Here is an 18,872-nt window from a genome sequence, read left to right on the forward strand (position 1 = left end):
CAGGGACCCTCGAAAAATACATGACTGTTCACTTGGTAACAGCATGTCTCGATACATTTGTAATGCGACACTTTCTGCTTGTCGCCAACGGTGCTAGAGTTGCTAGGCATTGAACTGACGGTTCAATGCCGGATGAAATTGACCTTCTCAGCATGTTCCCACTGAGTCTGCTGAAAGTGTGTTAAAGAAGAAATATGAATAACATGTGTGATGCACATGTTACACCATACTGCCCCAAATGGTGGCTCGTATTGCCCCGTATAGTCGGGAATACACATTGAAATCAATACATTTTCAAAAGTGCATTCCAACAATTTCCAAACGCATTTTTCGTCATTCATCAACGTTATATGAAAGGTAACATCCTCTAGTATAAGTTAACTACATTTGAACGATGTTTTTTTGAGCTTTTCAGCGCTTTTCGGAACGATTTGCTTAGGTGGCCCATATTGCCCCGATCACCCCTAATGTAAAAAATAAGTAGAAATTTGTTTTAATCTTTATTAAGGAGACTTTGAATAAGCAGAACTTTTCGTGGGGTTCCCAAGAACTTCCAAATGATTCAAGGTGGAAATTTCGGTTGAATGAAAAAAAAATCCATGGAAACTCGAAAACAATTCTTTGAAAATCCCGAAGATTTTCCTTTGGCAATTCTAATAAACTCCATTGGTAATCCCGCAGAAATTGTCGTTGATATTCAGAAGACTTTCCCGTGGATATCCAAAGATTTCTCACTGGAATTCCAAAGAATTACCGATGAAACTTCAGCAAATATTCCAATGGAAATTCAGAAGAATTTTACTCGGACTTTACGGACAATTCCTTGCAGAAAATCGCAGAAACCTAAGAGTTCCCGTTGCAAATACCGAGGGATGTTTCATGCAGATTCTTAGAAATTTCATTTGGAAACTCCAGAGTTTTTCAAAAAGTTTTTCTTGTGAATTCCAATTCGCTTTCGTTGAAATTGGGAATAACCTCTAGGAAAATTCTGAAGAATTTCTTATGCAATTTCCAAATAAGTTTCTGTGGATATTTCCAAGATTTTATTATTTATTCAGACTAAGGCCGAAGTAGCCTGTGCGGTATATAAGAGTCTTCTTCATTCGGCTCGGTCCATGGCTACACGTCGCCAACCACGCAGTCTACGGAGGGTGCGCAAGTCATCTCCCACCTGATCGATCCATCTTGCCCGCTGCGCACCTCGCCTTCTTGTGCCCGTCGGATCGTTGTCGAGAACCATTTTCACCGGGTTACTGTCCGACATTCTGGCTACGTGCCCGGCCCACCGCAGTCGTCCGATTTTCGCGGTGTGAACGATGGATGGTTCTCCCAGCAGCTGATGCAACTCGTGGTTCATTCGCCTCCTCCACGTACCGTCCGTCATCTGCACCCCACCATAGATGGTACGCAGCACTTTCCTTTCGAAAACTCCAAGTGCGCGTTGGTCCTCCACGAGCATCGTCCAGGTCTCGTGTCCGTTGAGGACTACCGGTCTAATGAGCGTTTTGTAGATTGTCAGTTTGGTACGGCGGCGAACTCTATTCGATCGGAGCGTCGTGCGGAGTTCAAAGTACGTACGATTTCCAGCCACTATGCGTTTTCGAATTTCTCTGCTGGTGTCATTTTCGGCAGTCACCAGTGAGCCCAAGTACACAAATTCTTCTACCACCTCGATTTCATCACCACCGATGCAAACTCGCGGTGGGTGGCTCACATTGTCGTCTCTTGAACCTCTTCCTATCATGTACTTTGTCTTCGACGTGTTGATGACTAGTCCGATCCGCTTAGCTTCCCTCTTCAGTCTAATGTAGGCTTCCTCCATCTTCTCAAAGTTACGTGCCATAATATCTATGTCGTCGGCGAAGCCAAATAGCTGGACGGACTTATTGAAAATTGTACCACTCGTGTTAATCCCTGCTCTTCGTATTACCCCTTTCAAAGCGATGTTGAATAGCAGACACGAAAGACCATCACCTTGCCGTAACTCTCTGCGGGTTTCGAAGGGACTCGAGAATGTCCCTGAAACTCGAACTACACACTTCACCCGATCCATCGTCGCTTTGATCAACCGTGTCAGTTTATCCGGAAAACCGTGTTCGTGCATTAGCTGCCATAGTTGGTCCCGATCGATTGTATCATATGCGGGTTTGAAGTCGATGAATAGATGATGTGTGGGCACGTTGTATTCGCGGCATTTCTGCAGTACTTGGCGAATGGCGAACACCTGGTCCGTGGTGGAGCGTTCGCCCATAAAACCCGCCTGGTACTGCCCCACGAACTCCCTTGCAGTTGGTGCTAGTCGACGGCATAAAATTTGGGAGAGTACCTTGTAGGCGGCGTTCAGCAATGTGATTGCGCGGTAGTTGCTACAATCTAGCTTATCGCCCTTTTTGTAGATGGGACACACGACACCTTCCATCCACTCCTGCGGCAAAACTTCCTCCTCCCAAATCTTGGTAATGACCCAGTGCAGCGCTCTAGCCAGTGCCTCGCCGCCGTGTTTAAATAGCTCTCCTGTTAGTTGGTCAACCCCAGGGGCTTTGTTGTTCTTCAGCCGGCCAATATCCTCCTGGATTTCCTGGAAATCCGGAGCCGGTAAATTTATGTCCTGCGCACGTTCTCCCAGGTCCATCACCATACCGCCATCTTCGTCTGCCACATCGCCATTCAGGTGTTCTTCGTAGTGCTGCCGCCACCTTTGGATCACCTCACGCTCGTTCGTAGGAAGGTTCCCGTTTATGTCCTTGCACATATCAGGCTGTGGCACGTGGCCCTTACGTGAACGGTTCAACTTCTCATAGAACTTTCGTGTGTTATTAGCGCGGTACAGTTGCTCCGTTTCTTCACGGTCTCGATCTTCCTGCTGGCGCTTTTTCCTCCGGAAAATCGAGTTTTGTCTGTTCCGCGCCTGTTTGTATCGTGCCTCGTTCGGCCTCGTGCGGTGTTGCAGCAATCTCGCCCATGCTGCATTCTTCTCTTCCACTAACTGCTCACATTCGCCGTCATACCAGTCGTTTCTCTGATCCGGGGGCACCGTGCCAAGTGCAGCGGTTGCGGTGCTACCAATGGCGGATCGAATATCTCTCCAGCCATCTTCAAGAGACGCTGCGCCTAGCTGCTCTTCCGTTGGAAGTGCCACTTCCAGCTGCTGCGCGTATTCTTGGGCTAGTCTACCGTCTTGTAGCCGCCCAATGTTAAGTCGCGGCGTCCGACTTCGACGCGTGTTGTACACCGTCGAGAGTTTTGAGCGCAGGCATACTGCAACGAGGTAGTGGTCGGATTCAATATTCGCACTGCGGTAAGTGCGGACGTTCGTGATGTCGGAGAAGAATTTACCGTCGATTAGAACGTGGTCGATTTGGTTTTCCGTTTCTTTGTTAGGTGATCTCCATGTGGCCTTGTGGATATTTTTGCGGGGAAAGAAGGTGCTTCGGACTACCATTCCGCGGGAGGCTGCGATGTTTATGCATCGTTGGCCGTTGACATTCGATACGGTGTGCAGACTATCCGGTCCGATGACCGGTCTATACATTTCCTCCCTTCCTACCTGTGCGTTCATGTCGCCGATGACGATTTTGACGTCCCGCAGTGGCCATCCATGGTATGTCTGCTCCAGCTGTGCATAGAACGCTTCTTTCTCGTTGTCGGGTCTCCCTTCGTATGGGCAGTGCACGTTGATGACGCTATAGTTGAAGAAACGGCCATTAATCCTAAGCTTGCACATCCTTGCGTTGATTGGCTGCGACCCAATCACACTATGAAGCCGGTTCCCAGCTCTTTGGTGGTGCCACGTGGCACAGCTTTGGTAGAAGGTAGCCGCTCGATTCCCGCTTTTCCATACTTTCTGTCCTGTCCAGCAAATTTCCTGCAGCGCTACGACGTCGAAGTTGCTGAGATGTATTTCATCGTAGATTATCCTGTCGCAACCTGCGAAGCCTAGCGACTTGCAGTTCCATGTTCCAAGCTTCCGAACGTGATCCTTTATTCGTCGCCTAGGTCGTTGCCGATTGTATCGAGTCGTATTATCTTCTACACGCAGAAAAATATAGCTTAATAGAAATTAAAATTACAATGAGTAGAATCAACAAACTTTGTGTGCATAAAACTAATAAAAATATTTCTTTACATTTATCTACTGAATTTGTTGAATCTACAAAATTTGAAATTGAAAACAAAATATGCTTTTATTTGTTATTTCTGTTTCCAACTGAGATTGATTTAAATAAATAATTTTGTTGAAACAAGAATTTGCTTTGTAAACTCAAGGATATTTTTCTTTTGAATCTGCTGTTTATTCTCCATGTTCGAACAAAGAAACCAGATGTATGAAACAATTAGACAAATATTCTTTTACAAAGGTTTTATTTATAATAAATATTAACAAGAAGAAATAATAGTGAAGCATAGGTGTGTAAGTATTTAAGGTAAGTTGATATTCTTTTTTACTTTCAATTTTCTACCGTTTCATATTTCCCTAATTTTATTCTAATGTTTTTATCAGATTTGTACTTATAGGTGAAACGCACAAAAAAAATCATCGAATGGATGAATATAATGAAGGTAATTTTATTAGCTCAATAGCCAATTCGTGTGACGAAATGTTGTTTTTTTTTCTAGATCCAGATTGTTTGAGAATGAAGGATGAAGGCAAAAATACTTCATTAGAAGTATGACATAAAAATCATATCTTTGATTCAGGACCAAATAAAAAATATAATAAAACAATCCATGTTTTTTAATAACATAACCATGACAACTGAAATGTGCAAAAAATTCAAGGTTTTAAATGAAAAATACAATATTTTTGAAACAACAATTGGAATTTTTGTGCCGACAAAAAAAATATTTGTTTCTACAAAATTTAATTTTTGTTTCTGGCGTGTAGCTGAGATAAATCATTTTTAGAAACAACAAAATTTATTTTCGAAGTAATTGATCAAATTTTTTCAAATCAATAAAATTTACTGGTAAGCCGTGAGTCAACAATAAAATTTGTTGAATCGATACGAAATCCTTTTCAGTTTACAAAATATTTTTCTGCGTGTATGTCATTCGTAATTGTTGTTTTTAAAGGCGGCTTATTGGGCCTGCGCAATCCTCCTGTCTCGTCGGAAGGCCGTCGTGTCAGGGTTGTTTAGCGTCCCACCTAACACCAGGGCTTGGGCTAGTGCGCTTTGAGCGGCACACGGCTGCTTTTTGTAGAGGTTTAACAGAGCCCACTGTCAAACCCCACCAATTTTCAACCCTGACGTGTGACGCATTCTGATCGCGAACGTGTGTTTTGTTTGCTGCTTGTTATTTGCAATAACTTAAAGACTTGTTACGTTAGTACCTATTAGCATACATAATTAGTTAATTTACATGAATGTGCAATCAATCACTGAATACCACCCTAAATGACAGCTGTGCTAACAAGATATGCCGCATGGGCTTAATTAAGATACGGCGAACAAGATCAGTGAAAAACAAACGTCATCAAAATCGGCGAACACCTACTTCCGTCAACGTCATTCCGCATTCTTCTCGCCGCCGTCAGCAGCAAAGTTGTGCAGCAAAAAAAAGAAAAAATAAAAGTGCCCGTTTTTCGTACGAACGAAAAAAAAATCGTCCTAGGAAGCGGACGAAGGGCGCGAGTGCTTAAGAAGGAATCGGGGAAGGAATTCCTGACGATATAGGAAAAGATATTAACAGCAATTGAAATTGCTTCCCTCATCCGCACCGATTGTGCCATCCGGACCGTAATTGTGACAGCACGTGGGGACATATTTAAAGTCTAACAGACTGCTCGCTTTGAATCCCAGAGACGAATCCGGACGGGCGGGTGGACTAAAGAATACTAAGGTGAGTTGAACCTTACATCACGAAGCGCAAACTAGATCCTTTATGGTGCTGACTTTCCCTACAGCACGTCGGAACACTCCCGGTACCGTAAACCAGAAAGGGCAAGGCATTAAATCGATCGGGGCAGATCATAGCTAATTGAGTACCTATACAAAGAGCACACCCGAAATCAAACCAAAGGTGAGTCACTCCGCACAGATGTGAGAAACCTGCCAGCTCACACTTTTTCCTCCCGTAGCTCAAGGACACAGCACCGTAATCCTTCCATTCGCGGCTCGCACGACAAAAGGCCTCCACAAGGAGTAAGTCGATCCGAATAGAAGTGCCAACAAAACAACTAACGGATGCAATCCGGCAGGGCCTTTTTTCTATATTTTGCAGATCGGTCACGGTGAACGGCCTTAGCCTCCCGAAAGGTAACCGCCGCGGGCGTTTCGAAGACTGTGGGGATCGAAGTCCGAAGCCGGCAAAACCATCATTCAGCTGTCGTGCTGGGAAGAGTTCGGCATTGCGCGAGAAGGTACGGAAGCTTGAACCGGAAAGAGAAGGATACGGACGATAAACACCACCCACTGGTAGGTGCATGCCAAAGTAGCACGGCCAATCAGACACAGGAACCAAGGGGTGCGCAATTGTCCATTTATATGCACGACCAAAGGAAGAGCAATTGGCGCATCGCTGCCAATGACAAGACGAATCTTCACGCCACTTCAGAAGCACAGGGGTTCACCATTTCCTCGCGATACGAGATGCGCTCGACGGAATCCAGGTGGGAAGAACGAGAGCGGCACTGAGGATGCGGCAGCCGTGAGTGATAGTTTTAAGAAATTGAAACGAAGATGTAAGAAGACCAGGCATGCTAATCGAGTAGGAGAGTAGGAAGTCAGAAGAACGTTGAGAAGTTATGTAAATGGGTGAAATATAGGATGATATGATTGCACACTAAATTATGTTTTGTGGCGTTTATTGTTGCTAGCCGGACCGACTAATCCCCTTTTCGTCGGAGAGGTCGTTTCACAACAGACTAGCTCTCGAATATTGACTTGCGAATCAATAGTCAAGCCGGATTCAAAAATGGCTCCAAATATATAAGAGATTGTGTTATATCTGACGCTCGATTGTAGGAAAAAGTGAAACAAAATTGCCAAGATTTCTAAAGCAGTCATTGCTTCCATAGACAGCTTGTTCTAGTTCACTCTATTTGTGCATAACAGTGCGTGATATTGAACGAGTATGGGACGCATTGCATGTGGAAGATGTTGTTTGTCCATCAGTGCGCTTGAAGAGCGAATCACATGTGATGGGTGTTGTGAGACCGAATACCACCTTAGCTGCACCAAGTTGAATGTGTATGACCTTCGCCGTTGCACAGAAAACGATAATTTATTATGGCTGTGTGATCAATGCTTGTGGTCTTTCCGCAACCTCTCTAATGCTGCAAATAGTCAAGACAGCGAACCCAGCAAAGAGAATGATACTGGCAATCAAGTGGAAAGCAGTTTGGAATCTACGATTCACTTGTAACAGTCCGATGTTGCAAAAATGAAACAGAGCTTATCCGAATTCAAGTCATTAATAACCACTAGTCAAATTGCGAGTCCCAGAAGTGTACATCCACGGTCTTCATCCACGCCGTTAGAAACCGATAATGCTGTGGAACGAAATCATACAGTGAAGAACAACCGACATAATACGTCCCAATTACTGGTAGGAAGCAATAATCGAACTACGTCTATGGGGATGCGCCAGGCAAGTTTTGGATTTTCTTCACAAAAGTGGCTAAACATGTATCTGCTGACGCAATGAAAACGATGGTATCTAATTCGCTCAATCTTGATGATCCACCGGACGTTGCCAAAATAGTCCCACTCTGGAGGTGTAGAGCTTAAAACCATCCAGCTGGCACCTGTCAGGCTGCACCAAGAAGTTTTTTTTTTTTTTTTTTTCCTCGTTTGTCGGGTGAAGATCACTGCGTCCAGATTTTAGGACTATTGTGATATACCCTTTTACTGTGAAATACGCAAGTTATCTCAGTAACATGTTTGTCACTGAGATACCTTGGTATCGACTGAACTCAAGACCATCTATTATTGATGAATAGAGATCCTGAGTTACAGTATGTGACTCCCCCATTCTGGCGAGACTAGCTTTATGAAGCCAACCACGTCCTTGGGGATAAGATCCATATGTCAGCAGGCCCTAAAAGGGCTTGCTGAGAGCTTTGAACCTACGTTGGGTGAGTGCACTGCAATAGCAGAGGATGTGTTCTGATGTTTCTCTCTCCTCGTCACAGAAGCGGCAATTTGAGGTTTGGATTGCTCTGATCTTTTGTAGATGGTATCTGCAGGGGCAGTGTCCAGTTATTAGACCGGTGTAGATGTTGAGATCCCTTTGTTGAGACCTAATAGTTGTTGGGTTTTCTTGGGGTTAATCGTTACGAGCCTTTTGGATTGGCTCGTATGGGGAAGTGCATTCCAGTTTGATGTGATTTGACTGACCATATATTTGTTCAGTTCCATTTTACAGAGCAGTCTGAGATCCCGCAGAAGGGCTCAGGGCCAATGAACCTTTCATTAGATCCATTCCTGGCTAGCTCATCAGCAATCTCGTTTCCCTCTAGACCCGTATGTCCTGGGATCCAATATAGGTAGACTCGATTGCGTATGGATAAGTTTTTCAAAGCCAGAATGCATTCCCACACTAGCTTTGAGTTACAAGTGTAGTTATTAAGCGACTTAAGTGCCGCTTGGCTGTCAGAGAAAATACATATTTTTGCAAATCTATACTTTCTCCTCAGGCATAATAACACGCATTCTAATATTGCATATATTTCCGCCTGAAATATCAGGGCCACTGTCCTAAGTGGACAGAAATTTTGTTGTAGGGCCATAGATTCCGGATCCTGTCAGATTATTCATTTTCGAACCATCTGTGAAGAAATTTATAGAGCCTGTTGGAACGTTGGTCCACCTCCTTCCCACTCCTGGCGGGAAGGAATGAACACATCGTAAGGTAAGTCATAATTGACTACCGTTTCCATCCAGTCACTACAAATTCCTATTGCGGGATTTATGGCAAATTCATTTATTATGCTGAGGTGACCCGTAAGGTCTCCCGACAGCAGTGTTTTTGTTCTCTTTAACCTTAGAGCACTTTTTTCCGCTTCCAGCTTTATGAATTGATCTAACCGGGGTAGGTGAAGCATTGCGTCTAGGGCCAAAGTGGGTGTACTACGAACTGCACCAGTGATGGCTATGCAAGCGGTGCGTTGGATTTTGTTGAGCTTGGCCCTTGCAGCAGCCTCATTAGTTTTAGGCCACCAGACAAGGGAAGCGTAAGTTGTCCTGGGACGGACAATGGTTTTATATATCCACATGATCATACTTGGTTTTAGGCCCCATCTTTTACCAAGGGTTTTTGAACAAACCCAAAGTGTATTGAGACCTTTCTGCACAACTGATTGGAGATGAGAGTTCCAATTAAGCTTTGCGTCGAGTATGACACCTAGATATTTTACTTCACTTGAATAAACTAATTGTGTTTGATTCAAGAAAAGGGTTTCAGTTGTACCTTTTCTCCGTTTGGTGAAAGGGATAATGGAAGTTTTTGTAGGATTTATGCCTAGTTGATACTTTTGACACCAGGAAAAGTGTGATTTAGGGCAGATTGCATTCTTTCCACGATAACACTTTCGAATTTGCCTCGTACAATAATGACAACGTCATCAGCATATCCAACCACTTCGAAGCCTCTTCTCTCTAAGCTGTTTAGAAGCTCATCCACCAACAGTGACCACAACAAAGGAGAAAGCACTCCGCCTTGCGGACACCCCCTTGTTGCTTTAACAGTGATGTATGAACCGCTAAGCTCAGAGGAGATTTTCCGATTAGCTAGCATAGCATGTACCCAGGTAACAATGCATGGGTCGAATTTTCTCCTCAACATTGCTGACCCTATAGACGAATAAGAAGCGTTATCGAATGCGCCCTCAATATCAAGAAATGCTACAAGAGCAATTTCTTTTGCATTAAGTGTTTTTCGATTTTTGAACTACCGTATGTAGTGCCGAGATCGTAGATTTTCCACTTTGATAAGCGAATTGGTTTTTTGACAAAGGCATTGCTTTCATAAATTTGTGATTTATGTACTCGCATAGTACCTTTTCCATAATTTTGAGCATTACAGAGGATAAACTTATCGGCCTGAATGCTTTGGGGTTGGTTTTATCTCTCTTGCCTGCCTTCGGAATGAAGACAGCCCGGATTTGACGCCAATCGTTAGGTATGTGCCCCAAAATCAGACTCGCCTTAAAATCTCAACCAAGAGTGGAACCAGTGTTTTCTCCTCTTTTTGGATCAACGCTGGAAATATTCCATCCATGCCAGGAGACTTAAATGGCTCGAAAGATCTCACAGCCCTCTCAACCCTGGCCCGAGTGAAAGCTTCCTTTGCAACCTTTATTGCGTCTTTTTTAGACCCAGAAACCCATGATTGGATCTCTTGTGGATCTGAGACAGCAATTCCAGTGCCTTGGTCGCCGATGCTCGACTCAGGGATTGAATCAGGGAAGTGGATCTTTAACAATTCCACCAAGATGTTGGATCTGTCTCCCGGGCACAGACAACAGTCATCTTATCGGTGCTCAGGCCTGTCTGTCCTCTAGAAGGGTACATACATGCAAGAATCACAGCTAAGCTTAAACCACTGCAAGGCAGCTCAACTGCTGCTACAACAGTCGGTTATTGAGTGCAAAACTGATGTTGCCTTGCTGTCCGACCCATACCGCATCCCTGCTAGTTGGAAACAGCAGCTGAATAGCGGACAAGTCCGGTATGGTGGGAATCAACCAGTATACTGGTGGTCGAACACGATCGCAGATCTCCGTAGAACCTGTCTTAGAGCTAAAATAAGATTGTGACGTGCTAGGACAGACGCTGAAAGGGTCGATGGACGCCGGGTATTGCAGTCAGCGAACAGAGCTCTGAACTACGAGATAAAATGTAGCAAGAGAGCCTGCTGTGAGCAGCTGGGTATGACCAACAGCACGCCTCCTGAGAGATCTCCAGAGATGTTAGACAAAATATTAAGGTTGTTTCCGAAACATGAATCATCGAACTGGTCCGATACACCGTACCAGTCAGTCGACGTGGTGCCGCTAGTGACTAACGAGGAGCTTATCGTAGCTGCAAGAAAACTAAAGCTCAATAAGGCACCAGGCCCGGATGGTATTCCAAACCTGGTCCTTAAACACGCCTTTCTTGCTATTTTCAAAATAGGGTGTTGATATACGACACAGACACCGGTCAGCAGTCGATAGAAGTGTCAGCGGGTATTCCACAGTCTATGACGTCTATTTCGTCCCTATTTATACCATTCCAGTAGATTTGTATATGGGGATTATATCAGAACCAAACATCATGGTGACACCTGTTTCAGAAATGGCCAACAACAGGTATCTTTGGTAGTCCCAAAATGATCAGTTCAATATTTTCGCTGCATATTAGCAATATTGGTATCAAACTTCAGCATTTTGCAAGACAAGTGGAATTATGACATCCGGACATTGGCTCCCTCGGAGTCAGTTCCTTGAGGAAGTATCAAAATCGGCCATTTTCGGAATGTCACAAACTATGACGATATGGGTATCAAACTTTAGCATTTTGCAATGCAAGTTAAAAAAATTTCATCCAGATAGGATTCTGGGGACATTGGCCACCCTGGGCTCATTTCCGAGGCCCTTCGCAATACATTCCCCACTTGGACATTGCCGCCTCGCAACTTAGTGCTCATTCAGCACTTCCACAGCCCAGGGAAGTCGAGACAATTTAAAATCCGAAAATTGCCTAGACCGGCACCGGGAGTTGCCCTAGCCACCCTCAGCATGGTCTTGCTTTGTAGCCGCGAGTCCTAGCGCTAGCCTGAAGAGGGCCCTAGTTTCTAATCCATAATTCCAAATGCCTTGGAATACAAAAACCAGGACATCACATTAAAATATATCGGAAACAATTGTCAATAGGAATGAATTACACGCGAAACACAATAAAATTTAAATAAAGTTTATAATTTAGTTCTTTTTCATAGCTGTTAAGAAAAAACACAAATAGTGACGTAGGCAACATGGCTACTATTAGTGCTATTTTGACATTTCTCTATCGTTCGCCAAAATTACGTACACCATCATCTTGAACTACGTCACCTTATGTCTAGCTCCTTGCTCTGAATCCATAAACTTCTGACACTGGTTTATCATTAAGTTATATAAATACCTACAATCAGGCTTTCCAAATGTACCGCATCATTACAGCCCACCAATGATTGTCGCCTTTGTTTAACCATGACAGCCGTGCTATCGGTTCATATGCGACAGTCGCATACACGCAATCATACGAGAGGTAACGTTGCTCTCGGGTGACGTTGTAAGACAGTTTCATTCATTTGCTTTCGGGTCGTTCGTTATTCCCGACAGCAGCGTCTGTTCGTTCGGCACATTTTTCGTGCGTTTAACATGCGTTTCGTTTGCTGCTACGGATGTTGACTACTGCAGTAAAGAGGTAGCTGTTGCCTCGCTGACTGCTTTTCGTTCATTGCGAATCCATCCGTGGCCGATGCAGTAGTGCTGATATGTATGGATAATTCCCAGTTATAAGGTACTAGGTACTCCATCACTGCGGTTGCGTAGACCGACAGATGTGAGTCATTTGTTCGCGGGTTAAATAATTTAAAAAATGAAGATGTTTATTTTAATACAGAAAAAAGTAATTAGCATCTTCGAACGTAATTAGTTCGTAATTCGATTCCGAAACAGAGTATCAATTAAGTATTTGTTAAATATTGCCTTGCACTTGGATCACTTCCATGCTTTTAGTTTCCTGAGGAGTGTCTTAAAATTGTTTATGGGAAGTATGGCTATGAAAGTATTTACACTAAAGAGTTCGAATTAATTGATCAATTCACCTAACGAACATGTATTGAATATTTTAACATTTTATTTCAGTACTTAGAGTAAATAATTATTTTAAGGTTAATACGTATATACAAAATTGAGTTTGCATTTCCTTTGTACCCGTACAGCTAACGACAGGTTTATCCGATACGCTAGAATGTTCTATTGCCCGACTGACTTGGGATGCTAATATATTTCAAAAGACGAAAAATTTCATAGGAAATGTCAAACAATGTAAGGTCTTATTAACATTTTATTAGAGATCGGTTAACACTAGGATACATCCGCTAAAAAAAACTAACACGGATACATTCGTGTAGAAAAAAGTGTAACTAAATTTTCATTATCTCCGTGATTTTTTAATCGAATCTCTCAGTTTTCCATCGATCTCTTAGTCATTGCTTCTGGTTTCTTGACATTACAAAATATTATGTATTAAAGTTATTTTTTTCGCCAGAGCTGTGAGATAAAAGAAACGAATTAAAAAACAGATTATCCCACCTATTGGTGTTGATGCCTTTCTCGTTCATTATAATATGTAACGAGAAAATATCATTAGGGTGGTCTAAACAGCACAAAAAGCAATTAATGGCTTAGAGCTGAAAGTGTATATACGGTACGTTCTTCCGGACACATGTTTGTGATTGTAATATAGACTTCTAAAAAAAATTATAATTTCCTATTCTTTCTCTATAAACTTTTAAAATTAATTTCAGCGGCAGTCAAAACTTAGACATGTCAGAAATCGTGTCATTACTGTTTCTTGTACATATTTGTTTGTAAATTGTTCTTAATAACGTTGTAACATATTGAAAATAACATTTTATTAAGTTTAATTGTGCAAAAAATAATCAATCAAAAGCCTGAATGCGTTGATAATTAAAAAAAGAAATAAAAAAATGAAAAATTTAAGTTAATATATAATTGCCAAAATCTGCTCAAAATCCACAATACTTTCAAAATATTGAGAGTGCATATAAGACTATTTTGAGTGCCTATTCAGTTGGATAGTTGATTATTTATGGCATTTTACGAGCATTAATCTGAACATACTTTCATTACATTTTAGAAAACCAAGTATGACCTATGCAATCAGCATCAAACAAGTCACTGTTGGAATAATATTTCAAGGTATTAAGCTTTTAATAACTGTAATTCAACAAGAGTAATGGATAATACTATTTGAAAAATTGAGGATTATTTACGCATTTCTTGAGTAAAAAACTAAATTTTGTTCATAACTTCGGAGCCCATGTGCTAAGACAAGACAAGACTTCGGAGCCCATAGTTCGATCTGGCCAATTTTCAATGGGAATGAGCGAAACTTGTTGTGAGCATATCGGCGAACGATAAGGGCCAAAAAAATGAGTAATATTTTGTTAGGTGATTTTTCTGTAAATAAAATATATTTTGGCTATAACTTCCGAGGTCATAGTGCGAACTGGCCAGGGTTGGGAAAAATCAAATTTTCAAAAAATCGAGGATGATCAAACTCACCCGCGATCTTACTTTTAAGTTATCAGATGATAAAAACTCGCCAGCGATTAAGAATCGTTTGGAAATCGATCTTGATTTAAAGCACTTACCGTTACATTTTGAACACTTTTTCCTTAATACCATGAAACCATAACGCCAAATAGAAGATATAACTGGACTGTTGACAATTAGCTGATCATAGTAAAGATTAATGTTTGAATGAAAATTCTGTGCTTATTATCGTTTGAGTACACTATTTGAGAAGTTGTCGCCGGCGACAACTCGCCTACTGTTTTCACGTGAAAAGTTTTCACATGAAAATTGCAATCATTATCGTCTGATTATGATTCAGCACAACACTGGAACTGGCCAATTTTAAATAGGAAACAATGGGACAGGATTCTGTGTTGAATGCATTTTGTTGCGAGCTGTTAGAGATAAGTGGCAAAAAATGAGTGACACTTTTTTAAGTCATTTTTCTGTAACAAATTGGCCATAACTTCCGAATCCATAGTGCAATTTGAATCGATTGGTATATAGCACTATGGGTCTCCGGGCGCTATGAGTATCGTGAATTAACCACTTTTACGGAGGCTCCGAATTTTCCGGAGGAATTTCGGTGGCTACTCAGATTCATGAGAACGGGCCACGTCAATCATACGCTATTCAGAGACGGATGAGTTTTATGAACTGTTCCTTTACACGTATGCCCCGAATCCCAATAAGGTCCATCAAAACAAGTTTAATGATGTTTCGGATCTTCCAGAAGGACGCCAAATAGACGAATAACCAGGAAATGTGATAAGTCATGGAATTAGACAATGATTACATTTATTGGGATCATTGTTACAGAATGTTGGAAGCATTTCCAGAACTCGAAGCTCAGGAAATTACGCCAAAAATTAGCCTTGAAAGACTTAAAAACCGATTTCTGGAAACCAGCATGACCAAACTGCAATCCAGAACTTTCACTTCATCTATAAAAGATGAAATTGATTCAAAAATGAGTTTTTGGAAGCGAGTCAGATTTCAGTTAGTGAATGAATATGAAAATAATAACTGAATGACTCGTTAGAAATGTTTGAACAATAATGTTTCGTCAAGTTACATTCAAAACGTTTCATAGTTTTTAATGAAGTTGATTTCAGGAAAAAAACTCTTTAATGTTTATTACTCAGACGCATTTTAACTGAATTATTTGGTTTTAGTACATAGTGTGTATGAGGTACAAAAATTAAGTAGATTTTTTTTTCTCAAATTTAGTTTGTGTTGTCACTAGATTTTTTTTGAGGTTTTGATGGTGAAACATATACTCTATTTTATTTTTCAACTTGTTACGGAAGGAAACGTTCAAACTTTTGAATAATATTGATTCGAATGGATAGAAAACTGAAAAAAAATGAAAACAAAATTCTAGAAACACAAAAATAATTGATTAATCTACGCATCGGATTGCTAGATTTAGATTCAATTTAGAAAACAAAATAATGATTTTGATCGGAAACAAAGACTTAGGTCTTCGGGTTAAATTTGTTCAAATTAGTTGCTTTATATTTTTTTGGATTTTTAGAAAAGCAATACCATTTACTACGATTCGGTTATACACTGCTTAACTTACTTCATTCCTAAATTCTGTTCAAAACATCGATTTAAGTGGATTTAATTTGATTTACTGTATCAAAAATAATTGTGTCTTTCTTCACATAATTTTGCGATAATTTGAAAAACTTCAGCTAGTCAGGAAGGTATTATAATTCTTAAATAGTCTGCTGAGTAAGATCAAACCAAGAGGTGAACATTAACAATATTCCGGCTATACTATAAGATACTCTACGTTTCACTGTTTTCTGTGAACATTATGCTCTAGAAAGGAAGAATCACACTAGAAAGTCATGCAATGTCTATTGCCTGTGACATATAAACTTACGAAAGTTTTGCAACTAAGAAATAAATCAAACCATTGTAATTACGTGCTAATGTAGTACTACCATATTGAGCAAATGCTGGTTGACACTAATTACATGGCCATGAAGCACTCAATTTCAGTGTGCCTGATGAACAAAGCATTTCGCATATAACGTTGTTGCCAATTTATTGTATCTATTTCAAAGGTTCGCCCTATAATTGACTGTACAAACTGTACTGCCGTAATCTGGAAAAGTGACGTAACAGCCATTTTACAACATGTATGTTTTTCATTTTTCTGTTAAAGAGCTCGATGAGTAGTACTCGTTAACGCCATTTTTGGAAAATGGCGTATAGATCACTTTTTCAGATTACAGCAGTGTAGAAGTAGAACACGAAACTATTATAAAATGTGTGGCCTAAACTAATGGAACATCCAACATATTCGTACCTTCAAATAATTGGAGGAATTTATTGTTACCACCTTGAAAAAAACCGCAAGTCTTTCGGTTCCCCAAAACTACCAATATTGTAATGGGGGTTAGGGACAAAAGGTCGAAAGACAAAATGTCGAAAGACAGAAGGTCGAAGGGACAAAAGGTCGAAAAGGACAGAAGGTCGAAAGGGACAAAAGGTCGAAAGGACAAAACGTCGAACGGGACAAAAGGTCGAAAGGACAAAACGTCGAACGGGACAAAAGGTCAAGAGAAAAAATATATCAATGAGATCAAAAAAAGGTAAAGGGACAAAAAGTCGAAATAGACAAGAAACTGAAACGTAGAGAGTCAATCTAGCGCCAGAGATGTCCTACACAGTTGTGAAAAAATCTGATTTTTTATTTTTCACAATTTTTAACAATTTAATAAAACTCATTCAGTGAGTACAACAAATAGATGGATGTTTGAGTATTCTAAATGTCACTTCGATTTGTCAAAATGGCGCACGCCGCACATCAAATACACCGGCGTGCATTACACGCAGGTGTATTTTTAATACACGTGTCTGCGTGCCTGGGGCGTGCACTATTTTGACAGATCAAAGTAACATTTAGAAAACCTAGATATCCATCAATTATTTGCACTCATTGAATGAATTTTATTTAATTGTTAGAAAGAGTGAAACATAAAACAGCATTTTTTTCCAAACTGTATAGGACAACTTTGTCTCGCGCAATACAGGTTTTAATTCAACAATCTTTTTTATTTCTGACACAACTTTCTAGATATTCATAATATTGTTTCATAGTCATTACTCCTTCTTTGAAAATTGCTCATTCTTCAATTTGGGATGGGTGTGTAATTTCTGCTTGAAGTTAAATGCATTTCACAAATTCCTTTGAAATACACAAAACTTGTTATCAACTTGTTCTTGATCAACCATTTTGTCCTTTTCGAACTTTTGTCCCTTTTGACTTTTTGTCCTTTTCGACCTTTTGTCCCTTTCGACCTTTTGTACCTTTCGACCTTTTGTCTTTTCGACTTTTTGTCCTTTCGACCTTCTGTCCCTTTCGACGTTTTGTCCTTTCGACCTTTTGTCTTTTCGACCTTTTGTCTTTCGACCTTTTGTCCTTCCGACCATTTGTCTTTCGACCTTTTGTCATAGATTCTTGTAATGGAATCTTGAAATATTGTATTAAAAAACATGTGTTCCATAATGCTTCACGGCAAATTAGCCTTCCAAATTAAAGATGAATAAAAAAAATGATGCTTACGAAAAATTGGTGTAGAAATTCGATTGGAATGTGAATGTCTTATTAGCTACGAAAGTCTATCATTTTTCGTGAAGCGCTCGTTTTTCAAACTTGAGAAGTGTACCCTGCATTCGTATCGAAAAGTAAAATGTATTGACCTCCGGTTTTGTCACAAATAAAAATACCAAGTTTCAGTTCATAAAGTCTTACCCTGATTTCTTTACAAGTAAAATAAAAACCCGGAAAATATGACGAAACTTATCGGGAAAAGCGAAAAAACCAGGAATTTAAAAAGCGAATTTCAGTGGCCAAACAAGTTGCACAGAAAACACTTCCAGAAAATCCACAAAAATCCTATGTAAAGAACTCTACAAGAAATTGCTATGGAAAAGCCACAGAAAATTTATTTCCGGGACGATTTTTTGGTAATTCCTTTAGAAATTCTACGAGAAAGATCTTACCAAATTTTTTAAGAAATCTTATAGAAAATCAAATCAGACTTTTTTTCAAAAAAAAAAAAAAATAGTTAGTAATATTAAACCATTCAAAAACGTCCTTCCTCCACCAATGACACAATTCCGAAAAGCTCTAAAGGGACGCATCCAACGGAGAGAAGGGAAATCAAATTAGAAAACCATTTCTATCTAGAATCGATATTACATAATCGTGAACCGTTTTAAAATAATTAAAAATTTATCATTTATAAAAGGTGAAAAATGAGTTGTGAGTAATTCAATAGTTATTAAGTAGCATTTCAAATTTATCTTTTACTTTTATATGTGACTCAGAAGCACAACATTAAATACTTTTTATCGGACAAAACATGAACATATAGGGGGAGATCGCCCAGCGCACGCCGAACACCTTCTAATACCGGGACACTTCTTAAAACAATACTTGCCGAAATCCCTTCAGAACAAAAGGAAGCTATTTCAAAGTCCTTTGCCTTTATGGAAGATCTGATCCACATGTTATAAACAAGCAGGTTTGAATCAATAATATTAAAATTGATTGAAC

The 18,872-nt window shown here is 40.5% G+C and overlaps 2 protein-coding genes and 1 long non-coding RNA gene across 6 annotated transcripts in view; 2 read left to right on the top strand and 1 right to left on the bottom strand.

The window, feature by feature from the left end:
- Positions 1-18,872, top strand: part of LOC134207679 (coronin-7) — a 101,350-nt gene that overhangs the window by 55,721 nt on the left and 26,757 nt on the right. The gene's annotated exons all lie outside the window — the stretch shown is intronic.
- The window catches only part of LOC134207680 (uncharacterized), a 91,470-nt gene that overhangs the window by 54,327 nt on the left and 18,271 nt on the right, over positions 1-18,872 (bottom strand). The gene's annotated exons all lie outside the window — the stretch shown is intronic.
- Positions 5,383-6,820, top strand: LOC134215310 (uncharacterized). The gene is made up of 4 exons (XR_009980113.1): positions 5,383-5,841; positions 5,906-6,021; positions 6,080-6,143; positions 6,200-6,820. It is a non-coding gene; the product is annotated as an uncharacterized LOC134215310 (long non-coding RNA).

This window comes from Armigeres subalbatus, chromosome 1 (genome assembly GCF_024139115.2).
Source record: "Armigeres subalbatus isolate Guangzhou_Male chromosome 1, GZ_Asu_2, whole genome shotgun sequence".
Taxonomy (NCBI): Eukaryota; Metazoa; Arthropoda; class Insecta; order Diptera; family Culicidae; genus Armigeres; species Armigeres subalbatus.